The sequence below is a fragment of the Taudactylus pleione genome, unplaced genomic scaffold (genome assembly GCF_031769625.1).
Source record: "Taudactylus pleione unplaced genomic scaffold, aTauple2 ptg001431l, whole genome shotgun sequence".
In the NCBI taxonomy this organism is placed as follows: domain Eukaryota; kingdom Metazoa; phylum Chordata; class Amphibia; order Anura; family Myobatrachidae; genus Taudactylus; species Taudactylus pleione.
In genome coordinates, this window is record NW_028285830.1 from 693,676 (window position 1) to 714,222 (window position 20,547).

The following is a 20,547-nucleotide window of genomic DNA, read 5'->3' on the forward strand; positions in this document are numbered from 1 at the left end:
ATACACAGAATATAGGCATGCAGATACACCCGCAGTCACATACACAGAATATAGGCATGCAGATACACCCGCAGTCACACACAGAATATAGGCATGCAGATACACCCGCAGTCACACACAGAATATAGGCATGCAGATACACCCGCAGTCACACACACAATATAGGCATGCAGATACACCCGCAGTCACACACACAGAATATAGGTATGCTGATGCACCCGCAGTCACACACACAGAATATAGGCATGCAGATACACCCGCAGTCACACACACAGAATACAGGCATGCAGATACACCCGCAGTCACACACACAGAATATAGGCATGCAGATACACCCGCAGTCACACACACAGAATATAGGCATGCAGATACACCCGCAGTCACACACACAGAATATAGGCATGCAGATACACCCGCAGTCACACACACAGAATATAGGCATGCAGATACACCCGCAGTCACACACACAGAATATAGGCATGCAGACACACCCGCAGTCACACACACAGAATATAGGTATGCAGACACACCCACAGTCACACACATAGAATATAGGCATGCAGACACACCCGCAGTCACACACACAGAATATAGGCATGCAGACACACCCGCAGTCACACACACAGAATATAGGCATGCAGATACACCCGCAGTCACACACAGAATATAGGCATGCAGATACACCCGCAGTCACACACAGAACATAGGCATGCAGATACACCCGCAGTCACACACAGAATACAGGCATGGAGATACAGCTGCAGTCACACACACAGAATATAGGCATGGAGATACAGCTGCAGTCACACACAGAACATAGTCATGCAGATACACCCGCAGTCACACACAGAACATAGTCATGCAGATACACCCGCAGTCACACACAGAATATAGGCATGCAGATACACCCGCAGTCACACACAGAATATAGGCATGCAGATACACCCGCAGTCACACAAAGAATATAGGCATGCAGATACAGCCGCAGTCACACACACAGAATATAGGCGTGCAGATACAGCCGCAGTCACACACTGAACATTGGCATGCAGATACACCCGCAGTCACACACAGAATATAGGCATGCAGATACACCCGCAGTCACACACAGAATATAGGCATGCAGATACACCCGCAGTCACACACACACAGAATATAGGCATGCAGATACACCCGCAGTCACACACAGAATATAGGCATGCAGATACACCCGCAGTCACACACACAGAATATAGGCATGCAGATACACCCGCAGTCAACACACACAGAATATAGGCATGCAGATACACCCGCAGTCACACACACACAGAATATAGGCATGCAGATACACCCGCAGTCACACACAGAATATAGGCATGCAGATACACCCGCAGTCACACACAGAACATAGTCATGCAGATACACCCGCAGTCACACACAGAACATAGTCATGCAGATACACCCGCAGTCACACACAGAACATAGGCATCTTACAACTGAGCAGGGGGAAGCATTAGCAGGTGCTATTACATTAGAAGACATTAACATGGCGACATCACGTCTTCCTCATGGTAAGGTAGGCGTGATGCCTGGTGCATAACATTTCTAAGTGTATAATTTTAAAAGCACACTTTACATTTCTAATCAAGTTTGGCATTATACCGGCAGAATTAGATATCTTCAGCTGATATTGACACCTTTTTTCTTCTTCTTCATCGGCAGGTAATCTAAACCCCATCATTGAAGCAGAATATCTCATTTTGAACTATTTGCACAGTTTATAGATAACTAGATCTAGTTCTTATTAGCCTTTGTGGTATTCCTTTGTTTAAATGTGTTAGGAAATTTATTGCACATTTATAAGTGCATCATTATAAAAGTGCACTTTACATTTGTAACCAAATTCGGCCTTAAACAGAAGGAGAACACTCTAACTTCAAATCATTCTAACACAAGACCATTTGGACAAAGTATAATCACGAAATGTAAGTTTACAAGATCTCTACTACAAGCAACTGCTGTCTGCATAACTTGGACGTTAATTACTGGACTCTGGACCTGATTCAGACCCGGTCGCTAAGTTGCGCTCGCTCGCTCTGAGCGATTTCCGCCCGTCTGTGCATGCGTATAATTCCCAGTGCGCAAGCCAGTATTTGCGATCAGTTTTTGGTTGCTCGTAGGCCACTATCAGGTTGCTACTTTGAGTGACAGATAGTACCATTTGTGGGTGGTAACTGGGGAAGGTGCTTGTAAACGGGGGGAGAGGTGTTGCTGACACAGGCATGTCAGACCGCCAAAACGCCATTTAAAGGGTGTGCATTATTAGAAAAGTAGCGTCATTGTACACGTCACCTGCATGTATTTCAGCCCACACTGATCAATGTGCTTGCGGCGGGTTAAGGCAACCTCAAGGGCTGCGAGCAGCTCCGATGGTCCCGATTAATCCTACATTTCCCGGAGATGACGTGTGTTGCGAGTGGCAAGGGGGCATCTTTATACACTTTTGAGCGCACTTTGCCATAGCTCGCAAAAACATAGTGGGCATCCTTACGCGACGCAGTGCAAGCACTTCATCTAAATATCCGGCCCCTTTTTGCCAGTGAGCGGCCGTAACTTGTGATCAGGTCTGAATGAGCTCATCTGTTTGCTCACTATAAGAACTGAACACTTTATTTGCTAATATTTGTGCTGGCTCTCTGGTTTCACAAACACCTCATAGCATTCTGTATTCTGTGCCAATTTCTGATTTCTAAGAAATATTTTCTTCCTATTTTAGTTGTTTGCCTAGCCTGTCATCTGTCTTCTAATAGTTTACTTTAGTATGCCATTTCTTCCCCTTTAAATCTCCACTTTTCCTCCGCTCTATAATAAAAATTGGTAATTGTGCAGATACCTATTCTCCTGTACTTTCTCACATTCATACTTTAATCCTACATCTAGTTTTCCTCCCCCTATTCAACTCATCCACCCCATTATCATGTGTACTTCCCCTCCACTCATTGTCTACCTAATCCTCTGCTCTGCCCCCATCTTCCACCTTTATCACTTCCCCCTGGTCTCCTCCATCTCCTCCTTCCTTTATCTCCCCTCCTCTGTCTGCCTTCCTCCCTCTCCTCTCCCATTACTCCACTTTCATACTCTTCTACCCCTCCTGGGTCCTACTACCCACCGCTAATCCTTACTCCATACCTCCTCTCCATGTCACCCCACCCCACCCCCATCATATTTGTGGTTGGAGGCCGACCACACGTGATTAAAATGGCTGCCAAGGCATTGAGGGGGATTAACCCTCATGCCATTGCGCCATTTTTAAAAGGACAGTGTAAAAGCACACTGCACATGGTTTATAATAAACTGTATTAAAGTATATATGTATTGCTGTAATGCACTGCAGCTGATCTGCAATGCATTAGTGCATGAAGCAATGTATATTTAATAGGCTATGCACTATATGGTTTAAATGTATATTTTGTAGAGAAAATTCACTTATAAGGAATGTATAAGTTGTTTTGTTTTAGAAGGCTGCAACATTTAAGTCAAATGGTTATGAGACATTCTCACCTGACATAGGAAGAGATATGTTAATCATCCTGACCTATGCTGTGGCGTGACTCGGGAGCGCTGAGCGTCTTCTCCTGTGCCTTTTTCGCACAACAATGTGAATAGATAGCACAAGCAGTGTCTGCAGATTATTATGATATGCAGCATGTATGTTCTGTGAGCGAGAGTTCGGGTGTATCTGCATAAGAAATGCTACGTTGCACTAACAGCGAGTGTAGCACTGTAACGTAGCGTTTCGCATACAGATACAGCCGCAGGTACACACAGAACATAGGCATGCAGATACACCCGCAGTCACACACAGAATACAGGCATGCAGATACACCCGCAGTCACACACAGAATATAGGCATGCAGATACACCCGCAGTCACACACACAGAATACAGGCATGCAGATACAGCCGCAGTCACATACACAGAATATAGGCATGCAGATACACCCGCAGTCACATACACAGAATATAGGCATGCAGATACACCCGCAGTCACACACAGAATATAGGCATGCAGATACACCCGCAGTCACACACAGAATATAGGCATGCAGATACACCCGCAGTCACACACAATATAGGCATGCAGATACACCTGCAGTCACACACACAGAATATAGGCATGCTGATACACCCGCAGTCACACACACAGAATATAGGCATGCAGATACACCCGCAGTCACACACACAGAATACAGGCATGCAGATACACCCGCAGTCACACACACAGAATATAGGCATGCAGATACACCCGCAGTCACACACACAGAATATAGGCATGCAGATACACCCGCAGTCACACACACAGAATATAGGCATGCAGACACACCCGCAGTCACACACACAGAATATAGGTATGCAGACACACCCACAGTCACACACATAGAATATAGGCATGCAGACACACCCGCAGTCACACACACAGAATATAGGCATGCAGACACACCCGCAGTCACACACACAGAATATAGGCATGCAGATACACCGGCAGTCACACACAGAATATAGGCATGCAGATACACCCGCAGTCACACACAGAACATAGGCATGCAGATACACCCGCAGTCACACACAGAATACAGGTATGGAGATACAGCTGCAGTCACACACACAGAATATAGGCATGGAGATACAGCTGCAGTCACACACAGAACATAGTCATGCAGATACACCCGCAGTCACACACAGAACATAGTCATGCAGATACACCCGCAGTCACACACAGAATATAGGCATGCAGATACACCCGCAGTCACACACAGAATATAGGCATGCAGCTACACCCGCAGTCACACAAAGAATATAGGCATGCAGATACAGCCGCAGTCACACACACAGAATATAGGCGTGCAGATACAGCCGCAGTCACACACTGAACATTGGCATGCAGATACACCCGCAGTCACACACAGAATATAGGCATGCAGATACACCCGCAGTCACACACAGAATATAGGCATGCAGATACACCCGCAGTCACACACACACAGAATATAGGCATGCAGATACACCCGCAGTCACACACAGAACATAGGCATGCAGATACACCCGCAGTCACACACAGAATATAGGCATGCAGATACACCCGCAGTCACACACACAGAATATAGGCATGCAGATACACCCGCAGTCACACACACACAGAATATAGGCATGCAGATACACCCGCAGTCACACACACACAGAATATAGGCATGCAGATACACCCGCAGTCACACACAGAATATAGGCATGCAGATACACCCGCAGTCACACACAGAATATAGGCATGCAGATACACCCGCAGTCACACACAGAACATAGTCATGCAGATACACCCGCAGTCACACACAGAACATAGTCATGCAGATACACCCGCAGTCACACACAGAACATAGGCATGCAGATACACCCGCAGTCACACACAGAACATAGGCATCTTACAACTGAGCAGGGGGAAGCATTAGCAGGTGCTATTACATTAGAAGACATTAACATGGCGACATCACGTCTTCCTCATGGTAAGGTAGGCGTGATGCCTGGTGCATAACATTTCTAAGTGTATAATTTTAAAAGCACACTTTACATTTCTAATCAAGTTTGGCATTATACCGGCAGAATTAGATATCTTCAGCTGATATTGACACCTTTTTTCTTCTTCTTCATCGGCAGGTAATCTAAACCCCATCATTGAAGCAGAATATCTCATTTTGAACTATTTGCACAGTTTATAGATAACTAGATCTAGTTCTTATTAGCCTTTGTGGTATTCCTTTGTTTAAATGTGTTAGGAAATTTATTGCACATTTATAAGTGCATCATTATAAAAGTGCACTTTACATTTGTAACCAAATTCGGCCTTAAACAGAAGGAGAACACTCTAACTTCAAATCATTCTAACACAAGACCATTTGGACAAAGTATAATCACGAAATGTAAGTTTACAAGATCTCTACTACAAGCAACTGCTGTCTGCATAACTTGGACGTTAATTACTGGACTCTGGACCTGATTCAGACCCGGTCGCTAAGTTGCGCTCGCTCGCTCTGAGCGATTTCCGCCCGTCTGTGCATGCGTATAATTCACAGTGCGCAAGCCAGTATTTGCGATCAGTTTTTGGTTGCTCGTAGGCCACTATCAGGTCGCTACTTTGAGTGACAGATAGTACCATTTGTGGGTGGTAACTGGGGAAGGTGCTTGTAAACGGGGGGAGAGGTGTTGCTGACACAGGCATGTCAGACCGCCAAAACGCCATTTAAAGGGTGTGCATTATTAGAAAAGTAGCGTCATTGTACACGTCACCTGCATGTATTTCAGCCCACACTGATCAATGTGCTTGCGGCGGGTTAAGGCAACCTCAAGGGCTGCGAGCAGCTCCGATGGTCCCGATTAATCCTACATTTCCCGGAGATGACGTGTGTTGCGAGTGGCAAGGGGGCATCTTTATACACTTTTGAGCGCACTTTGCCATAGCTCGCAAAAACATAGTGGGCATCCTTACGCGACGCAGTGCAAGCACTTCATCTAAATATCCGGCCCCTTTTTGCCAGTGAGCGGCCGTAACTTGTGATCAGGTCTGAATGAGCTCCTCTGTTTGCTCACTATAAGAACTGAACACTTTATTTGCTAATATTTGTGCTGGCTCTCTGGTTTCACAAACACCTCATAGCATTCTGTATTCTGTGCCAATTTCTGATTTCTAAGAAATATTTTCTTCCTATTTTAGTTGTTTGCCTAGCCTGTCATCTGTCTTCTAATAGTTTACTTTAGTATGCCATTTCTTCCCCTTTAAATCTCCACTTTTCCTCCGCTCTATAATAAAAATTGGTAATTGTGCAGATACCTATTCTCCTGTACTTTCTCACATTCATACTTTAATCCTACATCTAGTTTTCCTCCCCCTATTCAACTCATCCACCCCATTATCATGTGTACTTCCCCTCCACTCATTGTCTACCTAATCCTCTGCTCTGCCCCCATCTTCCACCTTTATCACTTCCCCCTGGTCTCCTCCATCTCCTCCTTCCTTTATCTCCCCTCCTCTGTCTGCCTTCCTCCCTCTCCTCTCCCATTACTCCACTTTCATACTCTTCTACCCCTCCTGGGTCCTACTACCCACCGCTAATCCTTACTCCATACCTCCTCTCCATGTCACCCCACCCCACCCCCATCATATTTGTGGTTGGAGGCCGACCACACGTGATTAAAATGGCTGCCAAGGCATTGAGGGGGATTAACCCTCATGCCATTGCACCATTTTTAAAAGGACAGTGTAAAAGCACACTGCACATGGTTTATAATAAACTGTATTAAAGTATATATGTATTGCTGTAATGCACTGCAGCTGATCTGCAATGCATTAGTGCATGAAGCAATGTATATTTAATAGGCTATGCACTATATGGTTTAAATGTATATTTTGTAGAGAAAATTCACTTATAAGGAATGTATAAGTTGTTTTGTTTTAGAAGGCTGCAACATTTAAGTCAAATGGTTATGAGACATTCTCACCTGACATAGGAAGAGATATGTTAATCATCCTGACCTATGCTGTGGCGTGACTCGGGAGCGCTGAGCGTCTTCTCCTGTGCCTTTTTCGCACAACAATGTGAATAGATAGCACAAGCAGTGTCTGCAGATTATTATGATATGCAGCATGTGTATGTTCTGTGAGCGAGAGTTCGGGTGTATCTGCATAAGAAATGCTACGTTGCACTAACAGCGAGTGTAGCACTGTAACGTAGCGTTTCGCATACAGATACAGCCGCAGGTACACACAGAACATAGGCATGCAGATACACCCGCAGTCACACACAGAATACAGGCATGCAGATACACCCGCAGTCACACACAGAATATAGGCATGCAGATACACCCGCAGTCACACACACAGAATACAGGCATGCAGATACAGCCGCAGTCACATACACAGAATATAGGCATGCAGATACACCCGCAGTCACATACACAGAATATAGGCATGCAGATACACCCGCAGTCACACACAGAATATAGGCATGCAGATACACCCGCAGTCACACACACAATATAGGCATGCAGATACACCCGCAGTCACACACACAGAATATAGGCATGCTGATACACCCGCAGTCACACACACAGAATATAGGCATGCAGATACACCCGCAGTCACACACACAGAATACAGGCATGAAGATACACCCGCAGTCACACACACAGAATATAGGCATGCAGATACACCCGCAGTCACACACACAGAATATAGGCATGCAGATACACCCGCAGTCACACACACAGAATATAGGCATGCAGACACACCCGCAGTCACACACACAGAATATAGGTATGCAGACACACCCACAGTCACACACATAGAATATAGGCATGCAGACACACCCGCAGTCACACACACAGAATATAGGCATGCAGACACACCCGCAGTCACACACACAGAATATAGGCATGCAGATACACCGGCAGTCACACACAGAATATAGGCATGCAGATACACCCGCAGTCACACACAGAACATAGGCATGCAGATACACCCGCAGTCACACACAGAATACAGGCATGGAGATACAGCTGCAGTCACACACACAGAATATAGGCATGGAGATACAGCTGCAGTCACACACAGAACATAGTCATGCAGATACACCCGCAGTCACACACAGAACATAGTCATGCAGATACACCCGCAGTCACACACAGAATATAGGCATGCAGATACACCCGCAGTCACACACAGAATATAGGCATGCAGCTACACCCGCAGTCACACAAAGAATATAGGCATGCAGATACAGCCGCAGTCACACACACAGAATATAGGCGTGCAGATACAGCCGCAGTCACACACTGAACATTGGCATGCAGATACACCCGCAGTCACACACAGAATATAGGCATGCAGATACACCCGCAGTCACACACAGAATATAGGCATGCAGATACACCCGCAGTCACACACACACAGAATATAGGCATGCAGATACACCCGCAGTCACACACAGAACATAGGCATGCAGATACACCCGCAGTCACACACAGAATATAGGCATGCAGATACACCCGCAGTCACACACACAGAATATAGGCATGCAGATACACCCGCAGTCACACACACACACACAGAATATAGGCATGCAGATACACCCGCAGTCACACACACACAGAATATAGGCATGCAGATACACCCGCAGTCACACACAGAATATAGGCAGGCAGATACACCCGCAGTCACACACAGAACATAGTCATGCAGATACACCCGCAGTCACACACAGAACATAGTCATGCAGATACACCCGCAGTCACACACAGAACATAGGCATGCAGATACACCCGCAGTCACACACAGAACATAGGCATCTTACAACTGAGCAGGGGGAAGCATTAGCAGGTGCTATTACATTAGAAGACATTAACATGGCGACATCACGTCTTCCTCATGGTAAGGTAGGCGTGATGCCTGGTGCATAACATTTCTAAGTGTATAATTTTAAAAGCACACTTTACATTTCTAATCAAGTTTGGCATTATACCGGCAGAATTAGATATCTTCAGCTGATATTGACACCTTTTTTCTTCTTCATCGGCAGGTAATCTAAACCCCATCATTGAAGCAGAATATCTCATTTTGAACTATTTGCACAGTTTATAGATAACTAGATCTAGTTCTTATTAGCCTTTGTGGTATTCCTTTGTTTAAATGTGTTAGGAAATTTATTGCACATTTATAAGTGCATCATTATAAAAGTGCACTTTACATTTGTAACCAAATTCGGCCTTAAACAGAAGGAGAACACTAACTTCAAATCATTCTAACACAAGACCATTTGGACAAAGTATAATCACGAAATGTAAGTTTACAAGATCTCTACTACAAGCAACTGCTGTCTGCATAACTTGGACGTTAATTACTGGACTCTGGACCTGATTCAGACCCGGTCGCTAAGTTGCGCTCGCTCGCTCTGAGCGATTTCCGCCCGTCTGTGCATGCGTATAATTCACAGTGCGCAAGCCAGTATTTGCGATCAGTTTTTGGTTGCTCGTAGGCCACTATCAGGTCGCTACTTTGAGTGACAGATAGTACCATTTGTGGGTGGTAACTGGGGAAGGTGCTTGTAAACGGGGGGAGAGGTGTTGCTGACACAGGCATGTCAGACCGCCAAAACGCCATTTAAAGGGTGTGCATTATTAGAAAAGTAGCGTCATTGTACACGTCACCTGCATGTATTTCAGCCCACACTGATCAATGTGCTTGCGGCGGGTTAAGGCAACCTCAAGGGCTGCGAGCAGCTCCGATGGTCCCGATTAATCCTACATTTCCCGGAGATGACGTGTGTTGCGAGTGGCAAGGGGGCATCTTTATACACTTTTGAGCGCACTTTGCCATAGCTCGCAAAAACATAGTGGGCATCCTTACGCGACGCAGTGCAAGCACTTCATCTAAATATCCGGCCCCTTTTTGCCAGTGAGCGGCCGTAACTTGTGATCAGGTCTGAATGAGCTCCTCTGTTTGCTCACTATAAGAACTGAACACTTTATTTGCTAATATTTGTGCTGGCTCTCTGGTTTCACAAACACCTCATAGCATTCTGTATTCTGTGCTGATTTCTAAGAAATATTTTCTTCCTATTTTAGTTGTTTGCCTAGCCTGTCATCTGTCTTCTAATAGTTTACTTTAGTATGCCATTTCTTCCCCTTTAAATCTCCACTTTTCCTCCGCTCTATAATAAAAATTGGTAATTGTGCAGATACCTATTCTCCTGTACTTTCTCACATTCATACTTTAATCCTACATCTAGTTTTCCTCCCCCTATTCAACTCATCCACCCCATTATCATGTGTACTTCCCCTCCACTCATTGTCTACCTAATCCTCTGCTCTGCCCCCATCTTCCACCTTTATCACTTCCCCCTGGTCTCCTCCATCTCCTCCTTCCTTTATCTCCCCTCCTCTGTCTGCCTTCCTCCCTCTCCTCTCCCATTACTCCACTTTCATACTCTTCTACCCCTCCTGGGTCCTACTACCCACCGCTAATCCTTACTCCATACCTCCTCTCCATGTCACCCCACCCCACCCCCATCATATTTGTGGTTGGAGGCCGACCACACGTGATTAAAATGGCTGCCAAGGCATTGAGGGGGATTAACCCTCATGCCATTGCACCATTTTTAAAAGGACAGTGTAAAAGCACACTGCACATGGTTTATAATAAACTGTATTAAAGTATATATGTATTGCTGTAATGCACTGCAGCTGATCTGCAATGCATTAGTGCATGAAGCAATGTATATTTAATAGGCTATGCACTATATGGTTTAAATGTATATTTTGTAGAGAAAATTCACTTATAAGGAATGTATAAGTTGTTTTGTTTTAGAAGGCTGCAACATTTAAGTCAAATGGTTATGAGACATTCTCACCTGACATAGGAAGAGATATGTTAATCATCCTGACCTATGCTAGTGGTCAGACCCATTGTGTAACAAAGCTTTCTTTAAAGTGCATTCCAGATTAGACCTGGCTGGAAGGTTTCTGTGTGGTGTGAAGAGGGTGAGATGGCCTGAGACTATCTCTCCTGTGTGTGTGCACCTCTGGGGGAGAGAAGTCTTTGTTTTTTCATGATTATTGCACGGGCCAAAAGTAATGGGACTATCAACTCAAAAGCTATTTCATGGACAGGTGTGGGCTATTCCCTCGTTATTTCATTATCAATTAAGCAGGTAAAAGTTCTGAAGTTGATTCTAGGTGTGACATTTGCATTTGGAATCAGTTGCTGTCAACTCTCAATATGAGATCCAAAGAGCTGTCACTATCAGTGAAGCAAGCCATCATTAGGCTGAAAAATCAAAACAAACCCATCAGAGAGATAGCAAAAACATTAGGTGTGGCCAAATCAACTATTTGGAACATTCTTAAAAAGAAAGAACGCACCGGAGAGCTCAGCAACACCAAAAGACCCGGAAGACCACGGAAAACAACTGTGGTGGATGACAAAAGAATTATTTCCCTGGTGAAGAAAAACCCCTTCACAACAGTTGGCCAAATCAAGAACACTCTCCAGGAGGTAGGTGTATATGTGTCAGTCAACAATCAAGAGAAGACTTCACAAGAGTGAATATAGAGGGTTCACCACAAGATGTAAACAATTGGTGAGCCACAAAAACAGGAAGACCAGATTAGAGTTTGCCAAACAACATCTAAAAAAGCCATTACAGTTCTGGAACATCCTATGGACAGATGAGACAAAGATCAACTTGTACCAGAGTGATGGGAAGAGAAGAGTATGGAGAAGGAAAGGAACTGCTCATGATCCAAAACATACCACTTCATCAGTGAAGCATGGTAGTGGTAGTGTCATGGTGTGGGTATGTATGGCTGCCAATGGAACTGGTTCCCTTGTATTTATTGATGATGTGACTGCTGACAAAAGCAGCAGAATGAATTCTGAAATGTTTCGGGCAATATTATATGCTCATATTCAGTGAAATGCTTCAGAACTCATTGGACGGTGCTTCACAGTGCAGATGGACAATGACCCGAAGCATACTGCAAAAGCAACCAAAGAGTTTTTTAAGGCTAAAAAGTGGAATGTTATGCAATGGCCAAGTCAATCCCCTGACCTGAATCCGATTGAGCATGCATTTCACTTGATGAAGACAAAACTGAAGGGAAAATGTCCCAAGAACAAGCAGGAACTGAAGACATTTGCAGTAGAGGCCTGGCAGAGCATCACCAGGGATGAAACCCAGCGTCTGGTGATGTCTATGTGTTCCAGACTTCAGGCTGTAATTGCCTGCAAAGGATTTGCAACAAAGTATTAAAAAGTGAAAGTTAGATTTAGGATTGTTTAGTTTGTCCCATTACTTTTGGCCCCTTAAAAAGGCACATATGGAAACCGTTCCCTACACCGTTCACCTGATTTGGATGTAATTACCCACAAATTAAATCTGAAAGTCTGCAGGTAAAGCACATCTTGTTTGTTTCATTTCAAAGCCATTGTGGTGGTGACTAGAGGCCAAAATATGAAAATTCTGTCAATGTCCCAATATTTATGCACCTGACTGTATGTGAAGCTCTGGTGATACATAGGGCCAAATGTAATAGGGTGAGAGTTTATAAAAGTGAGAGTTTCTGATACTTTTTAAACTTTGCCAATGTAATAGAGTCCAAAAACAAGGTAGCAGAGTGAACTTGCATGTTTTTTCAGACTTAAAAAACGCTCACGATTTAAAATCTCATTCAGATGTTTTCCCATTTTGAAGATAAAACTCAACCAATGTGAGAGTTTACTGCTAAACTCGCACATTTTCTAAACTCTCACCCTATTACATTTGGCCCATAATCTCTATAATCAGCAACAGTGTTTCCTTGCAGCGCTCTGCAACACACAGACTATAGCTGCAATACCCACACTGGGGAGAGCTGTATTGTTCCAGCATAATTCCTCTGACGCTCTAAATATGTGGAGTCAGTAGGACTATAGCGTGGAAAGTCTGTTACGGATCAGGACATATAAATAGGAAGCAGTCCTGACATTATGCTTAGTAACATCATCTTGAGGGAGTGGTTTCAATAAATACAGACTGTAGCTATAATATTAATGTTGGGGAGAGCTGCAAGGAACAGTCATATAGGAGGAACAATAGAAATGAATAGAAAGTACTGATCACAAGCTGTGACAATAAGCCATATTATTTCTATATATAAATAAAGTTCCTGAAAATAATATATAAGACGCAGACCAGCGATATCTTAAGGCTATTAATAAATACGGTGAGAGATTATTCATCGTTAAGTGTTGTAATCTAATCCAACTAATAAACTCCCTGGTAAATGTATGGAAAACCCTGGTGTATAGAATTGCTAATCAACTAAGTAAAATAAATGGACATCTCTACACTGGGGATATGATTGTACAGTTACACACAGTATTGGGATGTGTAAGAAGTGCGTCTAAATCTCAGAAATGCAATATATGCACCGAATAACAACATAAACTCTCCTGATACTATTTGTCAGGGATTAAATCATACAACTGTCTGATACTATCTATCACCTGAAACCCACTATCTAAAGTAAGGAAATATAACCTTACAATATTTTTTAAAATTGCCCTAATATGAAGGAATTTATTAATATGGTGTAATTGATATAGGAATTAACATCAGTACAAATTAAGATAGGGAAGAATTTAATCCAGAGCCCTAAAGAATTATACACATATAGGTTTATATAATAGTAACATAGAAGACACACAGCAGAGATAGTCTTTGATTTTAGTTTCACATTTTCATTATATTATACAATTACCTGTTTCTAATTGTAACCTATATTTAGCTGATTTTTTGTTCCAAATTGGGACATTGTATTGAATACCCAATAAAGATTGAACTTTTTATTTGTCAGGATCTGCGGTTAAGAAGAGCTTATTGTTGCAGCTTCCAGTCTGAGGCATTGCATTAATTACTGCCTGTCTGTGAGCAATGTCAGGTGCACGCTAATTAATTCTCACAGCTGCATCGTTAAGGGAGGCTGCTCTGGTTGGGTTCCTGTTAAAACCCAGCCAGCCCTTCACTCCATGCCGGTGATAGAAGTTTCTTTGTACTTCTGGTTTCCAGTATCCTGCTTGTCAGTCGAGTTCAGAGTCAGTCTTGCTGTGCTCAGTGTGTTCCATTCAGGGGCTACACCTGTATTCCATCCACACGTATTGCTTGTACCATCTGGGCAGCAGAGTGCCTGTCACCGACGGCGCTAGTCGCAGTTCTGCATTCCAGGTGCGCCATCTAGCACACCGTCGCCAGTGTCATCCCGGTGGCACTGGTAGCAGCTCTGTGTTCCAGGTGCGCAATCCAGCACACCATCGCCAGTGTCAACCCGGCGACACTGGTAGCAACTCCGCTTTCCTGGTGCACTATTAAGCACATGTCACCAGTGTTAACTCAGCGGCACTGGTAGCAGCGCCACGTTCTCTGAGACTCTCCTGAGTCTCATCAGCCCAAAGGCTGCGTCACACCATCAGTCCCTTGGCCCAGACTATAAAGGCCGCTATCAGCCCCAAGGCTGCTTCAACAGCCTAAAGGCTGCATCACACCTCCTGCCCTCGGCACAACTAGTCAAAGCAAACCAAATCATTAACCTTTGGCCATGACTAGTATTATACATTCCAGCCCTCAAGGCTGTCATCATTGACTCTACAAAACCTAGGTGATTCCCTCCAGGAATCGTTACATTATTATAACAAAACATTATTGTGCTCCACAAAATAGACAAAAACCTTTTCTCTCTCTCAATATTTTGTAAAATGTCTATATCTTTTTGTCATTTGGCTGCACCCCGTAACCAATAAAAATATGGGGTTTTCTCTCTAATATTAATGTGCAGCAGATGTATCTGTTGCTTTGTTTTTCATGCATTCAAACATGCCCTTGTCTACCCCATTCTTAAAAAACCTACCCTTGATCCTAACACTCTCTCCAACTACCGTCCCATCTCTCTCCTCTCACTTTGCCTCCAAGCTCCTTGAGCGTGTTGTTTACAACCGCCCTACTGCCTTTCTTTCCTCCCACTCCCTGCTTGACCCTTTTCAGTCTGGCTTCCCTTCTCTCCACTCCACTAAAACTACCCTCACAAAAGTCAGCATCGACCTCCTTGCTGCCAAATCCAAGGGCAACTACTCTCTGCTCATTCTCCTTGACCTGTGGACCACCCTCTCCTCCTGCATATCCTTCACTCCCTTGGTCTACGTGACAGAGCCCTCTCCTGGCTGTCCTCTTACCTCTCTGACCGATCCTTCTCTGTCTCCTATCATGACTCCTCTTCCCCCCCACATCCTCTCACAGTAGGTGTTCCCCAAGGTTCTGTTCTTGGATTCTCCTATTCTCCCTCTATACGTCCTCTCTAGGTGAACTCATCAGCTCTTTTGACCTCCAATATCATCTCTATGCTGATACTCAGATCTACATTTCCTCCCCTGATCTCTCCCCCTCTCACTCCTCACACGTATCTCCAACTGTCTCTCTGCTATCTCTTCTTGGATGTCCCAGCGATTTCTTACACTGAATGTGTCCAAGACTGAGCTGATCATTTTCCCATCCTCCAACATAACCACATTTCCCACAATTTTTTTATAAATTGATGGCAGATCTGCTCTAGCCCCAAAGTGCGCTGTCTTGGGAGTTATCCTGGACTCCTCCCTCTCCTACAAACCACATATCCAGGATCTCTCGCAGTCCTGTCATTTCCATCTTAAAAATATTTCCAAGATCAGATCACAAAAACCCTCATACACTCACTGGTCATATCCAGATTGGACTACTGTAACCTTCTCCTATCTGGCCTCCCCAACTCCCATCTCTCTCCTCTCCAGTCTGTCCTCAATGCTGCTGCTCGGCTCATCTTCCTCTCCAAACGCTCTACATCCGCTTCCCCTCTCCTACAAGCCCTACACTGGCTCCCCTTCCCCTTTCAGAAGCCAATTCAAGGTTCTCACCCTCACTTACAAAGCCCTCACCCATTCCTCTCCCATTTACATCTCTCATCTCATCTCCCTTCACTCTCCTCTCCGCTCTCTTCGTTCAACAAATGCACGAGGATTCAAATCACCCAATAGCAGGGCTCAACTCTCCGACTGACCGGAATATGCTCCAGAGTCTGGATGCCCATAAGGCGTTTGGTATGGTATTACGGCAGCATCTGTTTAAGGTGTTGGAGGGACGGGGCATGGAGACAGAATTCATTGATCTAATATGCTACTTTTATCATAATCCATCTACATCTCTATTGATTATTGGAACCATAGGACCCCGTTTTATGCTGGAGAGGGGCACCCGACAGGACTGTCTTCTCTCCTCTTATGTTCAATATGGCCTTAGACCATATGACATATATTAATATGTTATATATATATATATATATATATCTAATATTACATATTGGACAATATGGACTTACACTTGTTAAGAATACTTCTAAATTGGAGAGTTTTTCAGGGTATAAAAAATTGGGCGCCGAGCGATAAATTTGTCAGCATTTGCTGACATCCTTCTTTGGGTCGAATGTTTCCGCCTTCGCGTGTTTTTAGGCGATACTTTTTCCCTGCGCGCTCCTGCTCATCTCTGTAAGACAAACAGGCAAAATCAGTGAGAAGCAAAACCTGGCGAAAAATCCCTAAGATTTTGGGGAAATCAGTCTGTACCCCCAGATAAAGCTGCACTAACATTAGAAATGAATACAGAGGTGCGCTAATAGCCCTAATAAAAGTGTTAAAGTCTCAGAATTGGCTGTTATATGCATAAGTGCTGAAAAATGATAGCAAGCTATTTTTTGGGGTGGGGGGATAAGTACTGAGGTCAAATTTGGGGTACATGAAAATGGGTACTAGCATATTTTGAAGTCTCTAAAGTGAAGATTTAAAATATCTTAAAAATACACCTGCAGCAGGCCTCGTGCAATCCCAGAAACACCTGTCCCCTCCATAGAGTCCCCCAAAGTACCAGGCCCCCCACTTTTTACCCATTTTCCAACGCTTTTTCATTTTCACCTCTTCTCAAAAAAAAGTTTGTTTTTTGGACTGATTAGTTATTAGAGGGGTGTCCAAAGGGTTCTGGACCAAATCCACACATTTGCACCCCCAAAATAGTTACTTTGCACTTCCAGTTCGCTGCCTATACATAGAGATAACTTATCTCCTGTTTTTTCCGCTTAGGTGAAAACCCCTGTAATTGATACGGAGATAAGTGGAAAACAGGCGAAAAGTCCAAATCAGCGAAAAGCTTTCTCCAAACCGCACTTTTGGCGGCTATTTGAATACGGCCAATTACTGTCACAGCACCGGTACAGGAGCCACCCTGGGCTTGTTTCGCCAAAGCGCTTACAACCCTGGTGGGCCAGTTAGCTCCGCAGCCTGTGTTCTCACAGATGGGATTGTCCCAGCAGTCAGTGGTGTCGTCACCCATGCAGGGTTTCCCGAGGCAATTGATGGTACCCCACAGTCTCCCCATTTCCACTCCCCAGGTCTCTCAGGAGCCTGCGTGGGTTAATTCCCTGACTAGTTCTGTACAGCACTTGTCGAATGTGTTACAAGGGGAGTCTGTGTTGCGGCCACATAAGTGGCCGGTGGTGTCTCTGACCGCTCCTTATGAGGATGACGACGTGACGTCTGATGATGGGGAAACTCTGGATCTTTCGGACCAGGAACCTCTCCGTACTAAGGAGGCGGACGCTAGGTCCAAGGTGTATATTCCTGGACTTATTCGGGCAGTCCGCACAGCTTTGGTGATGGAGGACGAAGATCCTCCGGTGTTCAAATCTAAATATGCCTTTTTTTAGGATATTAAGGGTGACGCCAGTGTTTCCTCTTTCGGGTCAATTGGTGGCCAATTAGAGGAGGCGTGGAAACAGCCTGGCAAACGGTACCAGCCGCAGAGGCGTTTGGCGGTGGATTATCCGTTCGCGGATAATTCTTTTTCTAAGTGGGAATCCCCTCCACAGGTGGATTCTCATGTGACACGCCTAGTTCGTAGTGCCACATTACCCATGCCATCCATGTCTTCCCTAAAGGATGCTACGGACCGCAAGGTGGAGATCTGCCTAAAGTCCGTTTATTCCCTTGCAGGGGGTGGGGGGGGGGTGGCAGCCAGGCCGGCTATTGGCATTTGTTGGGTAGCCAGAGCTATGGAGCGCTGGGTTGACACTTTGGAGGCATCCTTCAATTCCGACTGTTCGGCTGAACAGACGGAGTTGATCGGCAATCTCCGGGACTCGGCCACTTATAATGACGAAGCAGCCTTGGATATCAGTACCCTGGCGTCTGGGATTTCTTCTGCAGCTGTAGCTGCTCGTCGCACCTTATGGTTGCGATCTTGGAAGGCGGACGCCGATTCCAAAAAGGTCTTGGAAGCGTTGCCTTATAATGGAGAAGTTCTATTTGGTCCGGACCTGGACAAAATTGTAGCCACACTGGCGGCAGCCAAATCGGCATGTCTCCCGTCTGCTGCAGTTCCTTCCGGTTCAGGTACGTTGTCCTTTCAGCCTTATAGGGCCCAGGGTAGGCCTAAAGCACAGTCCTTTCCCCGACAGGCTGGCCCCAAAAAATCAGCCAAGCCCCGGAAGCAGGCCTGGAGTACCAGGCGTCCGGCCCCTAAGCCAGATGACAAGCCTGCGGCCTGACGGTCCGGGCCTCCCTTTGAGGGATCCCAAAGTGGGAGGCCGCCTGCTGCAGTTCGCCCGGTGTTGGTCGGTCACCACGACAGACACTTGGGTTCTCGAGGTGGTTTCTCACGGGTACGCCCTCTCCTTCCGGCACAGACCCCCGTCTCGATTCTTCATCACGGGTCTGCCATCAGACCGGAACAAAGCCTTGGAACTGCGGAAGGTCTTGCACACTATGCTCCAGGCTGGAGTTGTAGTGCCTGTTCCATTCTCCCAGAGGGGCCAGGGTTTCTATTCCAATCTCTTTTTGGTGCAGAAACCCAATGGGTTGTATCGTCCGATACTCAACCTCAAAGCTCTCAACAAGTCTTTGCGGGTGCCGAAGTTTCGGATGGAGACCCTACGGTCCATCATTCTGGCGCTGAAACCTGGGGACTACATGGTGGCGTTGGACATACAGGACGCATACCTGCATGTCCCTATTCTTTTACGCCATCAACAGTTCCTCAGGTTTGCAATTCGCAACGACCACTTTCAGTTCCGGGCGTTACCTTTTGGCCTGGCGACAGCATCACGTGTTTTCACCAAGGTGATGGCGGTCATGGTGGCTTCCCTGCGGCTGCAAGGAGTCCGCATGTTACCGTACTTGGACGACCTTCTCTTGGTGGCAGGATCTCCAGAGCTCCTTCTACGCCACTTGGACCTGACCATTGCGGTACTGCAACGGCACGGCTGGTTAATAAACTGGCAGAAGTCCACCCTGATCCCGTCTCAGCGGATTCTGCACCTCGGAGCCTTATTGGACTCCGGACAGCAAAGGATCTTTGTGACGGGGGAAAAGATCTCTGCCTTGCAGTTGAGGGTGCGAGGTTGTCTGCAGAGCCGCCGGGTGTCTCTGCACTCGGCGATTAGGTTACTGGGCTCCATGGTGTCGGTATTCGATATGGTGGAATATGCCCAGTTTCACTCCAGACCTCTGCAGCACCTGATCCTGTCCAAATGGAATGGACTGCCTCAGACTCTAAAATCCCAGACGATGGTGCTCACTCCGGAGGTTCGCCTGTCCCTAGCCTGGTGGTTGCAGACGACCCATCTCAACAAGGGTCGTCCGTTCTGGGTGGCGAATTGGGTCCTGTTGACAACGGACGCCAGTCTTCGGGGCTGGGGAGCAGTCTCGGGTCCACACTTGTTCCAGGGTAGGTGGACTGAGGCAGAAACAGAGCTTCCAATAAACATTCTGGAGCTCCGCGCGGTGTTCAATGCTCTCCAGCAGGCACATCGGGTTCTCCAAGGTCACCCAGTGCAGGTCCAGTCGGACAACGCTACCACCGTGGCCAATATAAATCGGCAGGGAGGAACCCGAAGTCGGGCGGCTCTCGTAGAGGTGTCC